Genomic DNA, 24,862 nt, shown 5'->3' on the forward strand with positions numbered 1-24,862 from the left:
ATGGTCCATTTTTTGTACATGTGTTTCTCTCCCTTGTATTTCTTGTATGTCATGATATTTTCAATGTAGTCTTTTGTCAGGGTCTCATCGGCCCTTTCTGAAATTTGTTGACTAACATTTTTGGCAAATTGCTCCATTGATCTGACCTGTGTGAGAAGAAACTGATAGTTTTGCTGAAATTCCCTATCAGATTTCCCTTGTTTATTTTTGTTAGCGATATCCTCTGCTTGCTTGGCTTTAATTTCTAAATATTCTTCAATGTTATTTGGCCTAAGATATCCTTTAACTGAAGGCAAGCTCCTTTTGGCAGGGTTATCCTCATAGTAGAAAGATTTGATTTCATCTCTAACTGCTATGAGTTCTAAAGGAAATCACTACAACAAAAATGGCTTTTTAGGACCTTTTCTGTGGGACGCTTGTAAAAGAGGGTCCTAAAAAACTATTTAATAGGACTAATGAACTTTTGGGGTCCTTTTATACTATACTCTACTAAACTGGTGTCCTAAAAAACTATTTAATAGGATGGATGATTTTTTGGGGTCCTATTATCATATAATTTAATAGGACACTTGAAATCTAGATCCTAATAAAGAACTTTATAAGACATTTAATTGTTAGTGTCCCATTATGTAGTACTGTATTAGGACACTTGATCATCTAGGGTTCTATTATAACATAACTTAATAGGACATGTTGTAGTTAAGTCATAAATGTTCAGTGTTATAGGACCCTTTCTAGTCGAAATCATATTAGAACTTAACTTGATAGGACACTTGACACTTGGGTCTTATAACTTTAAACTTTATAGTACGCTTAATCATTATGGTGTTATTATAATACACCGTAATAGGACACTTGATATTTGAGTCATAAAACAATAGTTTTATAGGACGCTTATTTGTTAGAGTTTTATTATAATATAACTTAAAAAGACATTTGACACTTGGGTCTTATAAATTTAACCTTTATAGGATGCTTAATCATTGTGGTGTTATTATAATACATTGTAATAGGACACCTGATATTTGAGTCATAAAACATCAGTTTTATAGGACGCTTATTTGCTAAAGTTCTATTATAACATAACTTAATAGGATACTTGATATTTGAGTCGTAAAACATATTTGAATACATAAATGAAGTTTTTTTTAATTGATAACGTATCTATTATTTCTTATAAAAATTGTTATATGATTATATTTTAAAGACGTTTTATATTAAAAGATAAAATACTAGTGTGAGAGAGTGTTTTATAAACGCTTTATGAATTTTTAGAGTGTATTTTTTTAATATTTTAAATAGTTTATTATTATTTAAAAAACATTATTAATATATGATAAAAATATATGATAAAAATTAAAGTGAATGAACAGTAAATGAGCCCATTTATGTAATTTCATTTTATAACCTATTTTAAAAGTCGACAAGGAAGAACACGGTCAGCCAAAAATCCGCCGGAGATGTGGAGAGAGAGCGCGCAGAGAGAACTACAAGGGCTGATGATGATGGTTCCGCCCGGTGTTACAACCTGCTCGTCGTCGTCAACAACACTCGACAACGACGTTTTGATCTGGCCGTAGTCTTTGGTGGTGCGGAGTAGGGTTTATGACGGCAAGATTGTTGCAATCTTTGGTGGCGGCGACCATGGTTTGTGACGGAGATCGACGACGTCTGTTAGATTGGATGCTGCCATAGCTCTGCCAATGACAGTGGTCAAGCGGTTAGGGTTTCGATCAACTTTTGGTAATCCCTTTTCTATTGTATGTTCGCTATTTAGTTAGATCGGCTGCCCTGAACCTTAATCCGACGATTAATGTTGATCTGATGAGTAGGTAACGTCCGTAGAGGCTCCAGCGAAGATTCCAGTGAGGTGAACAGGCCAGGGAAGATTCCGGTTAACGGGTAAGCTCACAACACTCACAATTTTTTTTTTTGTAAATAATGATCACACAGTTAACTTCGTTTGTCACAAAGATTATATGTCAACTAGAATGTGTGCCAAAGCTTTTAATGTTGATTCTACTTCATACAATTAAAATTTTATTGATATGGTAAAAGGCATTGGCACAACTCTAACAACGACAAAGTTTATGTGTGCTTAATTGACTCATTTACTGGGTAAGATTTAAATGCTTATGTTTCTTTTTAAGGTCGCACACCAAGTGTTTGTGACGTTGCCTAAGTGAATAGACCCAAACGTTGGTTAATTGGTAGTATGTGTATTTTGTACAGATGGTCAAGCATTGGCCTATGACCATGTTTAAGGAATTCCCAACTGTGTTTCTGAATATATGCAGTGGCTATGATTTTGAATGTGAATAACTGAATAAAGCATGCTTCTTAGATTAGCTAACATCAGATTTATAATCATAGTTATAATTTTCAGGTGCTAATCTCATAGTAATTGAAACAAGAAATTCGATATGTGGGTTTGTTTCATGCGAGTTTTGAACTCGATTAATGCCGAGGTTCATTCCAGTTTAAATATTTGACACAAGCTTCTTTTTTATATGTATATTGGGTTAGAATTTTACATCGTAACCAGATCATGAAGACTCATGAAGACTGTGAAGTTTGAACTTAATGTTTAGAAGCCTTTTTTTCTAGGCTTGATAGATAGCCCTGGCTTAAAGTTTTTGTTATGCACTTATGCTTTATTCTTTCCTATCAAATATGACAGAAGACATATGCATTTAGTATTTTTATTATTCACTAATGCTTTTTTCTTTTCTTTTTAAGTTTATAGATAGAAAGTGACTAAGTCGACAAGTCCAAATTGTAGACTGTTTGCAATATGAGTAAAAGAATCCTATTAAATCAAAGTAATCACACTTACATATACCTTCAATTCTTTTTTATTAAAATTTGGTTTTATACATATTTGGCATTCTAACTGACCATTCTATTTTAGGTGCATAAACATGAGCTATGATGTATATGGCTAAAAAGAGAAGAGACGGTCTACAAGGTTACAATGGTGTAAGGACCAAAAACGACGGAGCCCACGATGTAAGTTTCTCGATTTTTACAAGTAGCTAGCATAGTGTTATGATTAGGAGAGCTATTACTACAAATATTCAAACTTTCGAAATAGAACTATTTATTAGGTATTTTGTGTGATTTGACCCGTTCAGCCTGTTCTTATTATAGCTAAGTTTTATTTACTCATTTGACCAATTGGTGTCAAAAGTATAAAGCAAGTTGAACCATTTGAATTTCATGAATTTTAAAAACATATACAGGCTTTGTACCGAAGCGAAAACCCCGACAAACAAGAAACAACACCACCAGACAACGTTCTCGAGGACGACATGCTGGCGCTTTTACTCAAACAATCCTCAGGATTCAAGGACGTCAGAATGATCCATGCAAAACTGGGTATCGCTTTTATCGAGTTTGATGAGAAAAAAAATAACTTTCGAGTTTGATGAGAAAAAATAACTTTCTATTGCAATGCAATCCCAGCAAGGCTCAAGATCACCCCTCAAAAATGTTATTTACAAAAAAAATTGATGAAAATAGTACTATGTGTAGTGATAAAGATCCATAATGATGTTTTTTGTGAATGTGTGGTTAATTTAAAAAGAGAAGATATAGTATTTTGGTTGTTCTGGGCATTATAAACCTAAGATAGGTAATGCCTCATTACACGATCTTATGTTGACTTGCAATTTGTAGGTTTTTTTGGGTCATTTCAAAACTAGATGTTATTTGATGGTTTGACCATGAAATGCAATTGTTATCAATGAGTGGGAGTAAAACCCCTCTTAACATATTTTGCTTTAAACTCGGTTCCCTTTTCAAAAAGACAACCCTCATTTCTCCCCCCTCGGATAGATAAGGCAAACCTTTGGGTAACCTAATGGCAAAAGGTGATCCCATACTCCCGCGATCAGAGACCACTGGTAGCTCAAGCCTGCTATCCTTAGTTTCGAGGAAAATTCGTCGCTCAAAGGCCCACTATGGTAAAATCTGGTTGGGATCCGATTTGAACTTGAGACCTGTAGCCTTCAACCCTGAATCTTCACTTCCCCTCCAATGTCAATTGAGCTACAACTCATTAAAACGCACATGTTATCAAACCAAGAACGATTCGGTTTAGCGCGCCGCAACGCGCGCACGATATAAACCTAGTTATATTTATTTAAAAAAAAGGTTGTTTTAATTTTTTTTTTGACGTAAAGTGATTTTGAAGATATTAATAAACATTTTAAAAGATAATGATTTTTTAGGGGGAAAATATTACAAGTTTTAAGACTGTGGGGTATGGGGCTTGGGTTGGGGCGTGGGTTAGGGGAATACGCCCAAGCCACCACCACTTGGGGTTTGGGTTGGGGCGTGGGGCGGGCTTGGGTTTGATGTAGCGGCCTCCTATTCGCCTTGGGTTTTAAATTATATATATATATATATATATATATATATATATATATATATATATATATATATATATAGGACAAAGATCCGTTAGGAACCACCCCTTATTGCGAGAACCGCGAGAACCAGTGTGAACACAAACAGTAATTCCTAAAAAAATCTAAAAAACACCCAAAAATTTTTTTTTTTATTTTTTACTATTTTTTTTGAAAAAATCGCTATATTTTGTTAATAAAAAAAAAATAAAAAAAAAATTTCAAAAAAAAAAAAAATCGAGTAACAGTTATCCATGCACATGTGCATATGTGTCGTTTCTTTGTCAAATTCCGTAATTCATTACAAATAATAGTCAATTGCACTTTCATTTACACTACTACGTGTAATACACTATCTTTTACATTACCAATGTTAGAAATGCACATGTGCATCTATATGTATCAACAGGAAATAAGGTGTTTTGGTACACTACTTTCTCTTTCATCTATCATTCCATCCATAATACACAAGCATGCACATGTGCATTTCTGTCATTTCTTTGACAAATTCCATAATTCATTACATATATTAGACAATTACACTTTCATTTACACTACCATATGTAATACACTACTTTTTACATTACCAATATTAGAAATGCACATGTGCATTATATGTATCAACATGAAATAAGGTGTTTTGGTACACCACTTTGAATACACTTTCCCTTTCATCTATCATACCATCCATAATACACTACCATTACCTCCTACCATCCATAATACAATACCATTACCTCCTACCATCCATAATACAATACCATTAACAATATTTTCACTTTATTACATGTATGTAAACACCATTTATACCATCCAATCAACATATTACATAAAAAATTGACAACTATAACCAAACCATCAACCACTAGATATAACTAACCAAAAAACATGTATATGGGTCTACTTCTCCATTCAAAATCACAAACTTTTTGTACCAAAACACGTTATATCATGGTTATACCTAATTATGCACATGTGCATTTTGAATATTGGTAATGTAAAAAGTAGTGTATTACTAATGGTATTGTAAATTAAAGTGCAATTGTCTATTCCTGATAATGTATTACCGAATTTGTTGAAGTAATGATACATATGCACATGTGCATGGATAACTGTTACTCGAAAAAAAAAGTTTTTTTTTTTTTTTTTATGGAACGAAATATAGCGATTTTTTGTTAAAAAATATTAAAAAAAATAAAAAAAATTTTTGAGTGCTTTTTAGATTTTTTTTAGATTTTATTTTGTGTTCTCATTGGTTCTCGCAATAAGGGTGGTTCTCGCATGAACCTTACCCTATATATATATATATATATATATATATATATATATATATATATATATATATATATATATATATATATATATATATATATATATATATAGTTTTCGAAGTACCATGAATAGTAGTTTCAATTTTAAAACAATATATAGCTTTTGAATATCTTATGGTATTAATATATTTTTTTAATATTTAGTTTTAACTTTTAATATATTTTAGTTTTTTCTATTTACTTTTAGCTTTTAACTTATTTTTAATTTTTTCTTTTCTTAAACCATATTTTCTTTATCATTTATTTTGTTTTTAATAATATTTTTTATTTTTTTAAATCTTCTTACTCTATTAATCAATTTGATATTTTTTTAATAACTTATGTTCGTTAATTTTTTTTAAAACTAAAGTACGTAGTTGAGCTTAATTTTTACCCTCGATTAATATAAGTTTGAATAGTAATTTAAAATAATATATAGCGTTTTAATATTTATTATATTAATATATTTTTTTAATATTTACTTTTACCTTTTAACATATTTTAATTTTTTCTATTCACTTTTAGCTTTTAACGTATTTTTATTTCTTCCTTTTCTAAAACCATATTTCTTCTATCATTTATTTTGTTTTTAATAATATTTCTTTTCTTTTTTTAAATCTATCTTTACTTTATCAATTAATTTGATATTTCTTTAATAACTTATGTTCGTTATTTTTTTTTTTTTTTTGTAAAAACTTAAGTAAATAGTTGAGCTTAATTTTTACTCTCGATTAATATAAGTTTTATTAAAAAACGAATTTATATTCAAAAATAAAGTATTTATTTGCTATCGTAAAATGACACGATGATAAACTGAACTGATTCTAACAGTTTGGCTTTCTAAAAAGTGTGCTAAATTTTCAAAATGTTTGTTTCACATTATCATTTTCTCCGTTTCGGCGCAACGCGCGACTGAAAAAAAACTAGTTATAATGAATTGTGGTGTTCTAGAATATTTAAATAAAGATACAAAAATAATAAAAAAACGTGTCTTAATAACTATAAGAAAGTCGTTCAACCGTCACATACAAAGAACTTGACATGTTACATGTCTCAAATTTTAAAACAATTTGTGTCACAAACAATTCTGAGACAAGAACAATCTTTTATATGACAATCTATATGTTTACCTCTTCAAACAAATATGAGAAAGCAACTAACATAAACATTCCAAGATTGATCAATTGTACGTAAATAGCTAAACCCCCCAAGAATAATTAATTTGATAGAACACGAATACAACCCCATATTTTATTGCATATATTTCTTGTACACTATTTTAGTTTCATCATAATGAAAATGAAAGATTATTTCGACATAACTTAAATAACGAAAAACAAAGATCTAAAAGTATATACACATAGATATTTAGATAAATAAGTCAATGAAGACGTATCTTCGACCTTGACGAGTAATAATAATGCATACAACGCATACTAATCTTTTCCCATGGAATTAATCAACTTATCCATATAATGATCTAGTTAGGAACACCTTTGAAGTTTCGTTTAAACTAGAGAAATTCTGCTATTTCTCTGAAAGAAAAAAAATGAACAAGTGTTTTAGTCGGCCACTCATTATTTTCTGTACAATATAATATTTTATATTGTCAAGTAAATATAATGTATTAATTCAATCATTAGATGAACCCAATGGTAACAAGCAAGAAAACAAAAACGACAAGGATGAAAACTTGAACAGGAAGAGTAAAAGGAAAAAGAAAAGGAAAAAAAATAGTAATGGTGGCTAGAAAGATATGAGGTATGATGAGGGAGGCGAAGAGTGGAATTAAGAGTTGAAGGAGAAGAAGTCCCATAATTGAAATGATTCAAAGTCACTCTCTACAATTCATCTATGGAAGTTAATAAATAGAAAAGGATACCTAAAGGATATTGATTGTTACCCATGATTTTGGCATGATCTTTATTACAAACACGTTTAAAAGAGAAATTCAGTAAAACCAAGGAAAATAACCCGAAAACTCACAACATACAAAATGTTGCGAGTAAATCAACCTAGTACAAACAAATATCTATAAAAAGGGAAATGATAAGGCTGTAAAAATCATTGATCCTTGGAAAAACACTGAAAATGAAAATGAAAATGATTGTGATTGTGCATTAATGGCCACCAAGTTAGGAGTATCTACATGCCTAGATAGCCTATGGATGTAAAGCTCTACTGACAAACTTCTATGCTCATGGAGGTGGTGATATTTCCTTTGGAAATAATTCTAAAAGAAAGGTTCTAGGGTCAGGGATGTCCAAGCTGGAAAAATAAAACTTGAAAATGTCAATCTAATAGACAATTTAAAATTTAATTTACTCAGTGTCTCACAAATGAGTGATAAAGGCTATGGCTCATTTTCTACAAAGACAACTTGTAAAATTGTTAGACCAGAGGTTGTCAAAAAGATAGACAAAATTATAGCTGAAAGTACTGCACAACTTGTTGCTCATAAAAGTGGCAATGTTTATGTGGTAGATATGTCCAAAGAAAACCAAAAAACCAATGTTTACCTATTCTCTGTTGCCTCTACAAAAGAGACAGAGTTGTGGCATAGAAGGTTGGGACATGTTAATTTAAAAAACAATTAACACTCTAACAAAAGAAAAACTTGTTAGAGACCTTCCAGCCAAACAATGTAAATGAGATGAACATTGTGTCTCTGTTTAAAAGGAAAGCAACACAAAGTTTCACACAAACCCATTAAAGAATCCAAAACAACCAAATGCCTACAATTGTTGCGTATGGATTTGTTTGGCCTAGTAAAAATCATGAGCTTGAGAAAAACGCGATAGTGCTTGGTGATAGTTGATGATTTTTTTAGGTTTACATGGACATTCTTTCTTCACTTAAAAGATCTTCCTGTAAAGTCCATCAGAAGTGACAATGGGACAGAATTCAGAAACCAAGAGGTTGATGAGTTCTTCATATCCAAAAGAATACTGAGACAATTCAGTATTCCCAGAACACCTGAACAAAATGGGGTTCTTGAAAGAAAAAACAGAACCCTTATTGAGGCTGCTGAAAATATGTTTGCAGATTCTGGTCTTCCCTTGTCCTTTTGAGCAGAAGCTGTGAATATTCCATGTTATGTTCAGAACAGGGTTTTAATAAATCCTAGACATCAAAAGACTGGCTATGAGATTTTGTTCAAAATAAAACCATTGATATCATTTTTTAAGATCTTTGGGTGTCCATGCTTTATCTTGAATCTCAAAGATTCAGTTTCAAAGTTTGCAGCAAAAGTGGACTATGGATATTTCTTGGGATATTTTTCTACAGCCAAGCCCTATAAATTTTTTAACACAAGGACCATGACTATAGAAGAGACCTTGAATGTAAGATTCAATGAATTATCATCCTTGAAAATCCCTAAAAACCTTGCAAAACTATTTGATCTTGATAAATTCAATTTTAAAGAAGTAACTGCTAAGGATGGTGTTGACACACGTAAACAAAGTGCAGCTCAATAGGACTACAGGTTTAATATTGAGATCCCATCTCAATACAAAGTCACATCTGATCTACAAAATTCTTCTGCACAAAAAAAAAAACAGTGAATCAACGATAACTAGAACCACTGTTGACTAAAGTCGACCCCAAACCTCAGATGTTGTTTGTGGTCAAACCACTGATCTATCCTCATCAACAAATAAGTCACCACTTGGCCCAATACCTCCACCACCATCTCAAACCACAGTTGACCATATTATAATGTCAATAGAGGTTTCACCAGAAAATTCCCATTTATGCCCCTCACCACAAAATTCTATCATTCCATACACTGGAAACACCATTCTTCACATATCTCATCCATAAGAACAAGTTATAGGTGACATCAATGCAGGAGTGCTCATAAGAAGCCAAACCTTAAATGTCTGCCTATTTGCAGGCTTTCTATCTCTCATCCAACCTGTCCAATACCAAGAGGCATTTGTACCATTGGGTAGAAGCCATGCAAGATGAGCTTCTTCAGTTTAAAAGACAACAAGTATGGGAACTTGTACCATTACTAGAGGATACTTGTCTAATTGGTACAAAATGGGTCTTCAAAAATGTAACTAAAATATAACTGATGAAAAAGGCATTGTTGTAAAAAACAAAGACAGGCTTGTGGTTCAAGGGTATAAACTTGAAGAAGGACCAATTACTTTTAGTCGTTGGGAGAATAGATCTAGTGTTATTCACCTGAAAAGGGAATGAGCAAAAGGAAAAGAGACGACTTTGAGATTTAGGGTTTTCTTAAAATCACCCAGGAGATGAGTATTAGGTTTTGTGAACTGAAGTGAAATGTATGAAAGAATCAAATGGAATAAAGGAGGTCGTGATGGTTTCCCTCCTAAATAAACTAAAGAAGGCCAAAGCAAATGCCACGTGACAATTAATAGCCTAAGTGAAGAACAGGCGACCAAAGATTGTTTTTATTTATTATAATGTATAGATGAATCAATAACATATAGAAGCATGAGAACAAAACAAAAATTATACATATAATTCTTTTATTGTGCCTTTCGATATTTAAAATATTAGAAAAATAAACATAATACATATAGATGTATGTGTAGTTTTTATATTTATGTTATCAATATTTACAAACAATAAAATAGTTAACGAGTCGGCTCAATTTGGATCGAACTGGTGAAAACATTTTACGAGTCGAACTCGAGCTCAACTTTTCAGTTTAATAAAATAAATGAGCCGAACCGAGCTAACTTGTTTGAGTTCAAGTTTGAGCTCGAGCTCAACCTAACTTGGCTGGATTACAGCCCTAGACTCTGTTGGAAGAAATACCGAAACATAGTCAACCACAAATGAGTTGGCTAAGTTATAGGGGTAATGTAACACCCCAACCCGAATAGGGCTGACGTGTCACTATTACAGATATAAAAAACCAAACACAATCCATTTAAAGAAGAAAAGTTGAGCCCGAAAAATAAACAAAAGTCTTAAAACAGACCAAGAAATCTAAAGTCTTAATTAATTTGAATAATGAAATAAACAAAAGTCTTTATTCTTAAACTACATTTTACTCTCATCATCACTGGTTCCCCCGATTACCTTTACCTGACAACAAAAGACAACACAACAAAGAAAAAAAATACGGCTGAGCCAAAGGTTGCTCAGTAACAGTAACAGAAAAATCAACAGTACAAGTAAAGAACAGACATAAAAGAAACATAAAAAAAATATGAAATTCAACAGACTTTATTTCAAACTAGAAACCAAACTTCTACGGAAACAAAAACTGAACAGAGTCTGAGGTATAACCCAATACTTGACCAGAACAACATAAACGAACACATATCGAAGCATATCATGATGACGATATCAGGAACATATCAAACATATATAGATGTCAAACTATGTGACTACACATAACAATAAATTAAATCACGTCAGACGGAAGCACCCACGAGCCTAAACAGACCAAACGGGTACACAGCTAGCTAGTCATGCACCTATGAGACTGTGAGTGCGGTGTGCACCCATTGTCCCATCTCTACAAACCAAACCAAACCAAACCGAACTAAACCAAACCAAACATGCTCGGGTGACAAAGTACAACAATTAAAGCTAACGAGAACATGCAACAATGATTACAAATGCTAAAGTCTATTGCATGCTACTATGGACTTATCAAATAATAAATGTGAAATGAAACAACTAACGGAAACAGACAAAATCCGTACTGCAAAGTAACGGATATGATAAAAAAAAATACTCTGATGAGAAGACCAAAGAATCCATACCTTAGTTTAGCTAGCAAAAGCAAAATCCACAATTAATGTCCTCCTCAAAAATCACGCACCTAAATCCCGTATTCTTGATGTTATTTTTTATTATTATACTTTTAGTTTAAAAGTATCGTTCTTTGCAATTTTTCCCATTGACCGGAAAACTTACCTTACCCGTAATATATTATCAAAGTACACATCATTTGACACTAACAACAAGTATTTAATCGTCATGTACTATGATTTATAAGATATATCATGTTTGTGAAAAGGAATGTATATCAAATTTAGGAACATGATTAAAATCTTGATCATCTTATACGAGAGTATTTTAAAATGACCCAACCAATTATACAAAATAATAATAATAATAAAAATAATTGTAATAATAATAATAATAATAATAATAAAATAGAAACTTTAGCCATTACCAGTTTACTAGTAACATAAATTTATTTACAAAACACTAAATCATATAGATTTTAGTGTCCTTTAACCTATTCATAGATAACACATCATACCCAATATACATGATACTCCCCCATACACACCTCACACAAAAGCATTACATAACACACACACACACACACACCAAGTAGCACACTATACACACAGACATTTTTCATACAATACATGCATGCATGCAATACACAATGCACACACCTACATGCATCACACAAATTAACAAAATCATACATTTTAAATAAAATTACACACTGCACATGCATTCAACCCATACATTCACGCACCCACACACAAATTAAAAACTCACACACACAAGCACTACACATATACACAGCACTAACACATACTTTTACAAATCAACACACACAGTACACACACTTCATATAAACATAACCCACACACATCTTACACTCACGAAACACACACTTAATATCATATTGCAAACATAGCTTAACCCACACTAATACACACAAGATGACAGACACCAATTAATCCAACACACACGCATATACACAGACATATAGCATCATAGATACAAACATCCGCACACACGTCGCCGGCCAAATGGAAACCCACCCAAGTTTCGTTTGAATTGATTAACACGAATTCGAAACATTTACCTCAAGAAATTAGATAAAACAAAACGGATTAGAGTGACGCCTTTAAGCGAGTGAGAGTAAAAGGGCCAGGGGCGGCGGTACGGCGGTTTCATAACGGCTGCGAAGATAACCGAACATATAAATAATCGCTCAAACGAGATATGAGCTTAGTGTCATGGCCCTAGCCCCGGTTTGACCCGGTCTAGAGCCGCGGGACAGGAACCCCGTGGTATTTAATTTAGGCGACAGCGGAAGTCTTTAAACAGGATCTTTTAATACTAAAAATGCCCGTTTACTTTATTACATAATTTAGGGATAAAACCCTATAATTTACAATAAAGTGATTTCACTAGGAAATCTTTATTTTACAAAACATGTTTCTTTATTTATTTATTTATATTGAGCCACTTCCTTAAGCTTGTAGTGCTTCATGGCACTTTTCCTGGATCACAACAGATCACCTGAAACATGTTTGAAAAAGGTTTTTGTCAGCGGGAAACACTGAGTGAATCATTCATTTTACTTAAAATGACGCATTTGTTATAATTTACAGTATTAAGAGCTATTACAATTGCCCTTATCTTATAATTATCTGGTCCAGTTGTCATTCGACCGGATCTATGACTGTGGTCATATCACTATTTGGGTCCTGTCACCCAACAGTGACGTGTATCACTATTTAGGTCCGTTCACCTAAAAGTGACATGTATCATGATTTAGGTATGCCCACCTAAACTGATAAAAATAACAGTAATGTGCACAATACCCCACTTACTGCCAGTAACTTTAAGATTTGCAAAGACTTAATCCCTGTAATTATAACTGGAAAGTAAATAGGGTTTTGAAAGTAATTTGATAAAAAAAATGACTCACATTGGAGATTTATGCGGGCGGAGTTTAATCTACTGATTAGCCTGTTTAACCTAATTTAAATAACAATGCACACGAACTGGGTTAGTAACTACAGCATTTACGACAATTCACGAGATTAAACCCTCACAATGAATGACAAAGTGCAATACTTAAACATCCATCGAATTAACGACAAATGACAAAGTATAAACTCAATTTGAGCGGCACTTAAACATTCGTTGGATAGTTTCAATCGATCGGACGTTGAATCGTAATAGCGATCGAGTTATTACCCTGTTATCGCGGCAGCGTTTAGTGGTTCGTGTGTGTTTGTAGTGTTCGGACGATATCTCAGCGTATATTTGGAATTTGGGCGTCGTTCCAACTCCAGAAATCAAGTCCCAAAGCCCTCTATTTATACTAAAATTTTGACCCCCCTCGCGTGACACGGGGGGTCTACGTGGGGGTGTCGCGTGACGCGAGGGGTCACCCTACTTCATAGGGTAGCCACGTCCCTAACTAGCTTATCTGAGTTGACAGTTTTGATAAATTCGAATTCTACAACAAGTTATTTAGATAATCGTCAGCTAGGGTTTACCCCCCCCCTAAGTTTTAGGGGCCCTGATTCTGATTCTGATTGTTATGAAAATTTTAGGGTTTATGCAGAATTACTTGGGTTTCTCAATTAGGGTTTCCTTATTGAAAAATTAACATAATAAGTAATATTTATAGTGAGAGTTGTTACATCCTCCCCACTTTAATAAAAAATCTCGTCCTCGAGATTTACTGGAATAGATGAGGATATTTTCGCATCATTTCTGATTCCAGCTCCCAAGTGTATTCTGGTCCTCTTTTTGAATCCCATTTGACTTTGACTAATACTAGTCGTTTGTGCTTAAGAAACTTGATCTTTCTATCTTCTATTTGCAGTGGTTTCTCCACAAATTTCAACTTTTCATTTACCTCAATATCTTGAAGAGGTACTACCAGGGATTCGTCCGATAGACATTTCTTGAGGTTGGATACATGAAATATGTCATGTACTCCAGCTAATTCTTCTGGTAGTTGTAAACGATAAGCAACTTGTCCTATTCGTTGAATTACTGGAAATGGTCCTACGTACCTTGGACTCAGTTTTCCTTTCTTACCGAATCATACTACTCCTTTCCAAGGAGATACTTTCAAAAGTACCTTGTCTCCGACTTGAAACTCTAGCGGCTTGCAGCGATTGTCTGCATAGCTTTTCTGACGATCTCGAGCCGTTTTCAGTCTTTCCTTGATTTGAGTTATCTTGTCAGTGGTTTCTTGCACAATTCAGGACCTGATAATTGACTTTCTCCTATTTCTGCCCAACAAACTGGAGTTCTACATTTGCGTCCGTACAGTGCTTCGAATGGGGCAGCTTCAATGCTTGAATGATAACTATTGTTATAGGAGAATTCAATTAAGGGTAGGTGGTTATCCCAATTACCACCAAAATCTAACACATGCTCGGAGCATGTCTTCCAGGGTTTATATCGTCCTTTCACTTTGTCTGTCTGTTTGAGGATGATATGCAGTACTTAAATTTAGTCGGGTTCCCATTGCTTCCTGAAAACTATTCCAGAAATGGGAAGTGAAACGACTATCCCTATCCGATACAATGGAGAGCGGAACTCCATGTAAGGATACTACTTCGTCTATGTACAACTTGGCTAACCTTTGCATTCTAAAGGTTTCTTTCATGGGTAGAAAATGAGCTGATTTGGTTAATCGGTCTACGATTACCCAAATTGCATCATTACCTTTCTGGTTTTGGGTAACTTAGTAACAAAATCCATTGTTATGAGTTCCCATTTCCATACAGGCATTTCTAACTGTTGTAGTAGTCCCGAAGGTTTCTGATGTTCTGCTTTTACTTGCGAACAAGTAAGACATTTAGATACATATTCAGCTATAACCTTTTTCATTCCTATCCACCAAAAATTATTCCTTAAATCTTGGTACATCTTATTGTTACCTGGGTGCCTGGTATACCTAGATTTATGGGCTTCCTCTAGAATCTTATCCCTTAAATCTCCCTGCTTAGGTACCCAAATTCTTTTCTTGTGGAATCTCCAAATTCCATCGTTTCCTTGCTCTAACTCTTTTATTCGTCCTTTGATTCCTTCAGCATCGTCTTCGATTGCTGTTTCTTGAATTTTCTTTAATTGTTCTATTAAATCAATTTGCAGATTTAATCTAAGAGCACAAACTTGTTTTTGCTTTTCATGATACTTACGACTTAGAGCATCAACGACTATATTTGCTTTTCCTTCGTGATATTGGATATCATAGTCGTAGTCACTCAGGATTTCCATCCATCTTCTTTGTCTCATATTCAACTCTTTCTGCCCAAATATATACCTTAGACTTTTATGATCTGTATAAACAGTAAACTTACTTCCATACAAATAATGTCTCCAAATTTTAAGGGCAAAAATTATAGCTCCTAATTCTAAGTCATGAGTCGTATAATTTTCTTCGTGCTTCTTCAATTGCTTGAAGGCATACGCAATTACCTTCTTGCGTTGTATCAACACACATCCAAATCCTAATTTTGAAGCATCACAATATACTTCAAAATCTTCAGTTCCTTCTGGCAAGGCTAAAATTGGAGCATTTGTCAACCTTTGTTTTAATACCTTAAAAGCTTCTTCTTGTCTAGGTCCCCATTCAAGCTTAACTGCTTTACAGGTTAGCTTAGTCAAGGGTACAACTATCTTAGAAAAATCCTTAATAAATCATCTGTAGTATCCAGCTAAGCCTAGAAAGCTTCTTGTAGGATCGGTTTTGACACTGTTCGATTGCGTAACGAACGTTCGACGTGCAGAATCCGTGAACGTGCGTGACCGAACACACAATAACATACTAGAACCGTGAATCTATTGAAAGATATGACGTGTACGATACAAGAATCACGTAGAGAGTACTTTATCTCTCTAGACTTTCTCTCTCTAGACTTGAATCTCTAAATCTCCAAATGAGAAAAAGTCTTCTAACTTTTGACATAAAGCTCCTATTTATAGCCCTTGGAATTAATCAGATTTCTCATTAATTACCAAAATGCCACCTTGCTAATTCTATCTAAATATTACAATATAAGCTTGATTTCTTCGGTTTCTCGCTACGGCTCGGATTGACGAAGGCGATAGACATTAATGCACTAACAATCTCCCCCTTGGATATTGCCGTAGTCAATCTCGTAGCGTCTTGTCTTTCTCTTTTTCGAACAAAATCCCCGTGGATCTGTCTTCCGCTTCAGTTGCTTCCCTCCTTGATTGTCTTTTTCTTCAGGCTCCCACTTTCGTCAAACTTTCGTGCTTTTGGGATCGACGCCTGGCTTTCCGTAGCAACAGAATCAGAAACCTACACATCTCAACCTCTCGTAAGACAAAATAATTTTGACTCTAAAAGAATTCACTCAAAATTCTCAAACATATAACACACAATATTGTGATTCAAATTAATTAATCATCTAAACATTTGAGGATTATCTTCCAACTTCTCATCATCTTAACCAAACCAGTTGTTCATCTTGTTTAGCCTTTGAGATTTTGAATATCAGCTTTTCAACATCAGTTGTCGAAAATCTTTTTGGATATTTCATACTATGAAACATAAATGCAATAACAGAAATTAAATGCAGAAATAAAGTATGTATAAACACTATTTTTGTGAGTTTGTGAAAGAGGATCATATCAGTTTTTGAGACAAATCACTAGCATCGTTAAGCTTTAAACATATTAAGTTCTAAACGATTCACATAGATTGACGATATAGTTGTCCTCTTAAACTCAATATAAAAACTTTCGAAATGTTTACCGATACGTTAAGGTATATTAATTTTGCACTAAATTCTTATGGACCCACGATCTCAGCATATCCCCTCATCATGCAATACACTAACTCAAGTAATGCCTTTAAACTTTCATCAACTGTGATATGTGCGAAAATAACACAGAATGTTTAAACATTAACAATCAGGTCGATACTTCCGTATACGCAGAGAAAGTCCAATGTTTAAACAAAATAAGAAAATAAAACAAGTTGAAGTTGTTTAGGCTTTAACCACCAGGTCGATACTCCCGTATACGCAGAGGTGATCCAAAGCTTAAACGAAACACCAAAGAAAATAAAGCAGAACGTTTAGGCAATAACATCCAGGTCGATACTCACGTATACGGAGAGGATCTCCAATGCTTAAACAAAATAAAGAAATAAAACAAGTTTAAATCTTTGCAAAATGAAATGCACAATCACAGTGACTTTTTCAGCAAGTTGTGAAAGCTTACAAACTTAACCGGTTTTATGTCTTTCGACAATCAGCGATTACTGAGCAGGCACACAGTCAAGAAGGACAAAACTAAGTACTATGCTTTCAACCGTGTTTCCCACTAGAACTAGGCTTTTTCATTTAAGTTTGTATCGTTATCGCAAATCTACTAGTCTAGCTGAGCCAATCATCACATCTTTAGTGAGACCGTTTATCACATTTTACATTTCATTTCTTTAGCGTGCTGTGATAGTCCACTGATTTACTATCATTTCCTCTTGTCTTCAACAAAACTCATTTTTATTTTTCAATGTTTTTGACTTTTTCAAATTTTCTAATTTTTTTAAAATTTTTCTCCCCCTAAAATCAAAATATATTACAATTTTGATTTTCTAGGAAAATTTGAAACAAACTGTACAAACTTGAAAACTTGATGAGAATCACTTCAATTCTCTATCTACATAGCGTAAACAATCAGAACTCCCCCTTACAACAAACTACTTTCCCATTATGATTTCAAAACACTTAAGTTTGTTTTAATCAAAATGGTTTTTCCGGAAAATTAGTTTTGTTTGTCTTTTCACAAACTCGGGGTTTCATCACCTTGTTCTTCAAATTACCACTTGTAGGAAAGATGAATAAAGTTCAACTTAATGTCCTTAATTTATCTTTTGAAAGTCGAAATATCACCGAAGTGAATTTCTCAAGAAAGATGCTGATTCCTACTCCCCAATTACCAACCTGGGAGTTCCGGCAAGTCAGGTTTTTCTATTTGAATAGTTTCACCCAAGCCTGACTGTCTTTGGGTGATTTTGAATTCTTGTTCAACAATGGTGGAAAATTTGTATCATCCATTGTTAAACCTGAATTCTCAGATTTTACCTCAACAAATGGCTCTTCTGGTTTTGACACACCAGAATCATTGCCTAAGTGTGGCTTGTCTGACATTGATGAGCCAGATTCATCGCCGACAACTTTCTTTTTCTCCTTTTTCTCTTCTGTCCTCAGATTTGTATCTGATGAATTCATCTTGCTTGATTTTGCAATCGAAGGAGTTGATTCATCAGAACTCTTATTCTTACCAACAGATGAACCCGAGGACAAAATCTTCTCTAGATACTCTCTAGCCTTCTTTCTTTTCTTTCTCAGTCGGTCTTTCTGCCCTTGAGAAAGCTTCACTTTCGTTTCTTGAACTTTAGGTTCTTGAACCTTTTGTTCTTTGGGCTTGACGTTGACTGGAATCTTTGCCAATTTTTGAGATTTAGCCCTCAATATTTCATTTGATCTCCTTGGAAAATCTCTGGCAATATGACCTCTGATTTGACAATTATAGCATCTTCTCATTTCATAGCTCCAATTCTGGCAGTTAACAGCAATATGTCCTTGATAACCGCATTGGTAACACACTCTGTTATCATACCAATCACCACTTTCACACCAGATGCTCAGATCATAGCATTGTTTGGCTTGGTGATATTCCTTTCTCCTCTTGATTGCTGGATTTGACTTTGAGCACTGTGGTCCGACCTGCACCACTTATTACCAACAATTTTTGAGCTTTCATTTTTTACTTTTTGTAATTTTTTATTTTGATTGGATGATCGATCTGATGAGCTGTTATTTTCTTTTTGAACAATTTTCTCCTTTTTAATTTTTTGTTTCTGTTCCGCTTTCTTCTTCAAAGGTTTTTGCTTAGAGCATTCACCTTTCTCAGTTGATTGCAGAATAGTTTTTTGAAATTTTTCTTTTAATTTCAAAAACAATTTTTGTTTTTCAATTTTTTCATTTTCATCATCAGATTTCTCATCACAATCTTCAACTTTGACATTGTCAAAATTTGTGACATTGTTACTTATTGGAACATAATTGATCGGTTTTGGACAGGGAAAATTCAAACTGTCTGATGAAGTCACAAAACCTTTCAATTTCTTTTCAAGTTCATCAATCTTGTTTCTTGAATTCTCAGCTTCATTTTCAAGCTGAGATATTCTTTTAAGATGGGACTTGATTGATTTTATTCTCATTTTTCATGTTTTCAAGAACAAACTTTTCATTTTCCAAAACTTTTATCTGTTCTTGAAATTTTGTCTCATTAGCTTTCAGATTCTTGTTCTCGAGCTTTATCCAGAAATCTTCATTTTCTGATTTCGACTCCTTTTCTTCTAACTCTTTGATTTTCTTTCGAGGACATTCACCTTCTTTTTCAAGTTTAATAATTTTCTGAAGATGGGAATTGATTATTTTTTGCTTTTCAATGTTGTTTTGACTAAAAACATTTCTCCTATCTTCAAGAATTTTTATTTGATTTTGAAATTCTTTTTCAATTCTTGATTTTTCAATTTCAAAACTTTTAATCTTTTCTTCAAAAACTTTTGCCGTTTCTTTCTCCCTTTTGTTTTCTGATGTCAAACTGTTCAAACTACCCAACAGTTTGTCATTTTCAGTTTTCAACTTCTCACAATTTCCTTTCAAAATAAGAATCTGCTTATTATCATATTGTTTCTCATCGTTCAGCTTCTTGATCTCCAATACCAAACTTTCCGCATCTTTCACGAGTTTGTCATTGTCAGTATTAAAGTTGTCACATTTGAAGCATACTGATTCAGAACTTGAGGATTCATTCTTCACAGATTCTTCATTCTTTGGAACTTGCTCTTTCTCTATCTTATATGTACCTGCACCAAAGATTGTAACGAAATCAAGAGGATTTCCATTATCATCAATATAACAACCCTTTTTTCATATCATATGTCAAATTTCTTTTTGCTGCCCAACAAACATTGATTCTTTTGTTTATTTCATTTATCACGTCTAAATTCAACTCATCTAAATTCACTTTTATTTTATCCATCACATCTCTCTTCTTTTGATAAATTTCATAATCGTGATTTTTAAGTTTACTAATGAATTTATTCAAAGATAATTTTGAAAAACTAGAATTTCCTCTCAAATTTTTCAAACAATCATCCCATTCAGCTGGTAATCCATTAGCAAACTTTGATACCATATCAGCTTCTGTTATTACTATTTGATTTTCCTTCAAGTAGTCAATCAAACGATCAAAACGCTTCTCCAGATCATCCAATTTTTCATCTTTCTTACGCAGAAAACATTCGAACCGGTTACTCCAAACCTCTTTGGGCAATTTCTGATAAGAACTACTGAAATATCCTCGATACCAATCATTTAACCTTTTAAGATCATTGTTTTCTTGTTCATCAAAGACCATTGCCATTTTTCTAACAATCCCGACACGTTTTCTAAAATGTCACAAAAGCGAAATCAAGAAGTGTCCTGATGAGCGAAACCCTGAGTTGTCACAATAAGTGAAACCCCAAGGTATGAGTGACACAAGAGCGAAACCTTAATGTCACTAAAAGCGAAATCAGGTCAAGTCCAAATGAGCGAAACAAGTTAATGTCCGAATAAGCGAAACCTTTATGGCACTATGAGCGAAACCTTGATGTTCACAAAAGCCAAACCTCCAATAAAGTGCCTCAAGAGCGAAACCTGATGGGCCTTATGAGCGAAACCTCGAATTATGCACCTATGAGCGAAACTATCAGACAATTTGGAGCGAAACCCCTAAGTGTCCATAAAAGCGAAACCTATTTGGAAAGTAATTTGATCCATTTTTAGTCCGTATTTTGGTCCGAAACTTTCCAGGGTTTGTTGATGTCCAATAACAAACAGTCTGTGAAATTTTTAGCAAATTCCGACCTGTAAAACAAAACTATCTGAAATGATGAAAGAAGGTGTAGAATTCAGAATTTTTAAGCGAAAACGAGCTAAACGATAAGAACTCTTCCTCCTGAGCTCTGATACCACTTGTAGGATCGGTTTTAACACCGTTCGATTGCGTAACGAACGTTCGACGTGCGGAATCCGTGAACGTGCGTGATGTGTGTAAAATGTAACATATAAATTACATCAAATGAGGCATAAAACTAACCCTTTTTAAGTACTAATGTTGGAAAAAGTGTGCTTTTGTCTTCCTTTTGTATTTTTAGGGTTAAAAGAGCTTAAATGAACAAAAGAAGCAAAAATGCAGCCAAATCCATCATAAATACAAAGAAAAGGAAGAAACGTGGCATGCCCGACTCCTCGACAGCATCTCCCAAAGCAAAAACAAGAAGAAAGCTGAGCATGGGGCTGTGCCCAGCTGAGCATGGGGCTGTGCCCAGCTGAACACGGGGCTGTGTCCAGCTCACACGGGGCGTGTCCAGCTCAACACGGGGCTGTGCTCAGCGAGCACGGGGCAGTGTCCAGAATGGTCAGCCCTGGCACAAAAGACAAAGTGGTAGAAGCTTCTATCGCCCACCACGGGGCCGTGCCCAGCGGACACGGGGGCGTGGTCAGAGTGCTGCAGGTGCATTTATTGTAATTGCGAATTACAATTAATGAAGAGAGAGAGTGTCAGACGGGCACGGGGCCGTGTCCAGCGGACACGGGGCCGTGCCCAGGCTTTTGTTCAGCCTATAAATAGGAGTGCTTGGAGCCATTTCAACTCATCCCTTGGCACACCACCTCTCTCACACCTCATCCACCACCCACCACCACCATAACACCATCATCCACCACCATCATCTATTGTCCATCGTAGAGTGTGTGAGTCGTCTCGGGATCCAAGATTGATCGTAAGAGTTCTTGACTATCAAGGCCATGTTTGCCTAAGTCTCTTACATCACTTGGTGAAGACAAGTGTTTAGTATAATACTTTTTATTTTTAATCTTTTGCACTTTTTATTTGGTTTTGTATTAATGACTTTAATAACTAGTTACTTATGTTGAAGGTGATCTTTCCTTATCGTTTGTCCGTGGTGTCTTGGCATTATTTTACTGTCTATATAAAATAAAAGATTTTCACCATTCATATCTCCACGGTCTATATGGAGGTATGTTGGCTACCTGGTCGGGGGTTAAGGGAACGGTTTGGTAAAGGTCTTGCCCTTGTTCAGCGTTTAGAGGTCCTGCTTGGGACCTGGGTCAAATTTAGTAGGATCTCCTTCAATGCCCATAGGTATTGGATGGCGGGGATCCAAACTCTTTGACCCCCTCATAAGTTAACTACTATTAATACTATAACCCGGCTATTTAGGACTGTATCCCTGCTGACTCAGACTACTTAGCCGAGGGTAACGTCACCGCCAAAAGCGGGGCCTACCACAATTTGCATTAATAACTTAATTCATTATCTTTCAATAATCCGACCCTTTAGGATTGTATCCTTGCTGACTCAAACTACTGGGTTGAGGGTAACGTCGCCTTCAAAAGAGGGGCCTACTACAATAACTAAGATAATCTCTTAAACAAGTGCAAAAGTGCGAAAATAATCAAAGGTTATACTAATACACGTGTCGGATCCAAGTGATTCATCTTGTCTATCTGTTTTTATTTTATTTTATTTTTCAGCATTTAGTTAGTTTTTATTTTCTTAGTTTAAAAACATTTCTCTAACCTTTTTGATTTGATTAGACGTTGAGGATAAACCGGTATTAAAAGCTCTTGTGTCCTTGGACGACCTCGGTATCTTACCAACACTATACTACGTCCACGATGGGTGCACTTGCCCATATGTGTGTTTAGTGTTAGTGAATATCGTGTTTTATAAATTTAAAACTTGGCTAAAAATGTAAAAAGGGGCTTAAATACTCATCAAAATAATATTACACTACACACGCATCAAGTTTTTGGCGCCGCTGCCGGGGACACAAGGATTTTAAGAAAGCTTAAAATCGACGGCCTAATCAGTTTCTCAAAACTTTTTCAAAACGCGCGCATTTTTCTGCATTTTAGTTTAGTTTTGCATTTACAGTAGCCTGAACACGGGGCCGTGCTCACTGAACACGCCCCCATGCTGCATATTTTTAGAGTAGATACCCAGATACAGAGTCTGAACACGGGGCCGTGCTCACTGAACACGCCCCCGTGCTCAACGTGACCAGTAAATTTAATTAAAACGCCCAGATACAGACCCTGAACACGGGGCCGTGTTCACCCAACACGGGGCCGTGTCCAGCTTCTGTTTCCGTCTTTATTTTTGTTTTCTGGTCCCGAGACTCAGTTGTGGTATGTTGAGTAATTCTTATGGATCAATACTCAAGAGGCTACAACTACACCTATGAGGAGGATGATTATAGGGGTAATGATTGCACTAATTGTCGTAACACACGCTCGGTTCAATATAATAACTCATATCAACCATCCAATTCATACAACTATTATGAGGAGCCCAGGTACGAGCCATCAACTTCATACACATCCTATGAAGACCAAAGGTATGAACCTACTCCCTCATACTCATATTTTGATGAACCAAGGTATGAGCCCTCATACTCATACTTTGAAGATTCAACATATGAGCCACCACCTTCATACTCTTATTATGAGGAACCATGGCGTGAACAACCCACCTCATATGAGTACTATGAAGAACAAAGTTTCGACCCTTATCCATCACATACTTATAATGAAGAACAATGGTGTGAACCATCTACTTCATATGAGAATTATGAGGAACCAAGGATCGAACAACCGGATTCAAGCATTGAGGATCCAAATTCTTTTTCTCTCACCGAAGTAACTAATAGGATATTGGAAAAACTTAAAACTATCGAACGTTATATAAAAGAATCTCACGCAAGGGAAGAGGAATCCCGCGCAAGAGAAGAGCTAAAAAATGATAATAACGTAGAGATAGTTGAAAGTGTAAAAATGGAAGAACAAGAAAGTGAAAAACCGACACATGAGTTAAACAACGAAAATGGTGAGTCCGATAATGTTAAAATTCAAGAAGAGTCTAATTTTGAAGAAATTAATCTCTTGTCACCTACTTTCAAAAATCATTGTTTAGTAACCCCTCATGCTAAGTTTTTAAAAGAGTTAAACACTAGTGCTAAAATCAAAGACTTAGTAAGTGTTAAGTTAACTAATGATCAAACCTCGCTAATAAAAGAAGATCCTTTTGAAATTAACATTACACCGGTTCCATGTTTCTTTCAAAATTCCTTTATTAGTAATATCACCATTGATAAAGATCTTTGTGTTAACATAATGCCTAACTACATTTTCGAAAAATTAAGTATTAGTGATTTTTCTCCACTTCAAATACCCATTTTTCTATCCGATCGGAAAGTAATAAAATCAATCGGTGTAGTTGAGGATTTCTTGGTTCAAACAAATCAAATGGTTA

General features: G+C 34.5%; 1 long non-coding RNA gene across 2 annotated transcripts; it reads left to right on the top strand.

Annotated features, from left to right (window-relative positions):
• Nucleotides 1–1,408: 1,408 nt before the first annotated feature.
• Nucleotides 1,409–3,715, top strand: LOC110878195. Of its 2 annotated transcripts, XR_002557670.2 has the most exons (5): nt 1,409–1,743; nt 1,833–1,902; nt 2,740–2,822; nt 2,912–3,009; nt 3,243–3,715. It is a non-coding gene; the product is annotated as an uncharacterized LOC110878195 (long non-coding RNA). The 2 variants fall into 2 exon arrangements; XR_002557671.2 differs by lacking the exon at nt 2,740–2,822 and having other exon boundaries at nt 1,411–1,743.
• Nucleotides 3,716–24,862: the final 21,147 nt, after the last annotated feature.

Source organism: Helianthus annuus, chromosome 9, assembly GCF_002127325.2.
Source record: "Helianthus annuus cultivar XRQ/B chromosome 9, HanXRQr2.0-SUNRISE, whole genome shotgun sequence".
Lineage (NCBI taxonomy): Eukaryota > Viridiplantae > Streptophyta > Magnoliopsida > Asterales > Asteraceae > Helianthus > Helianthus annuus.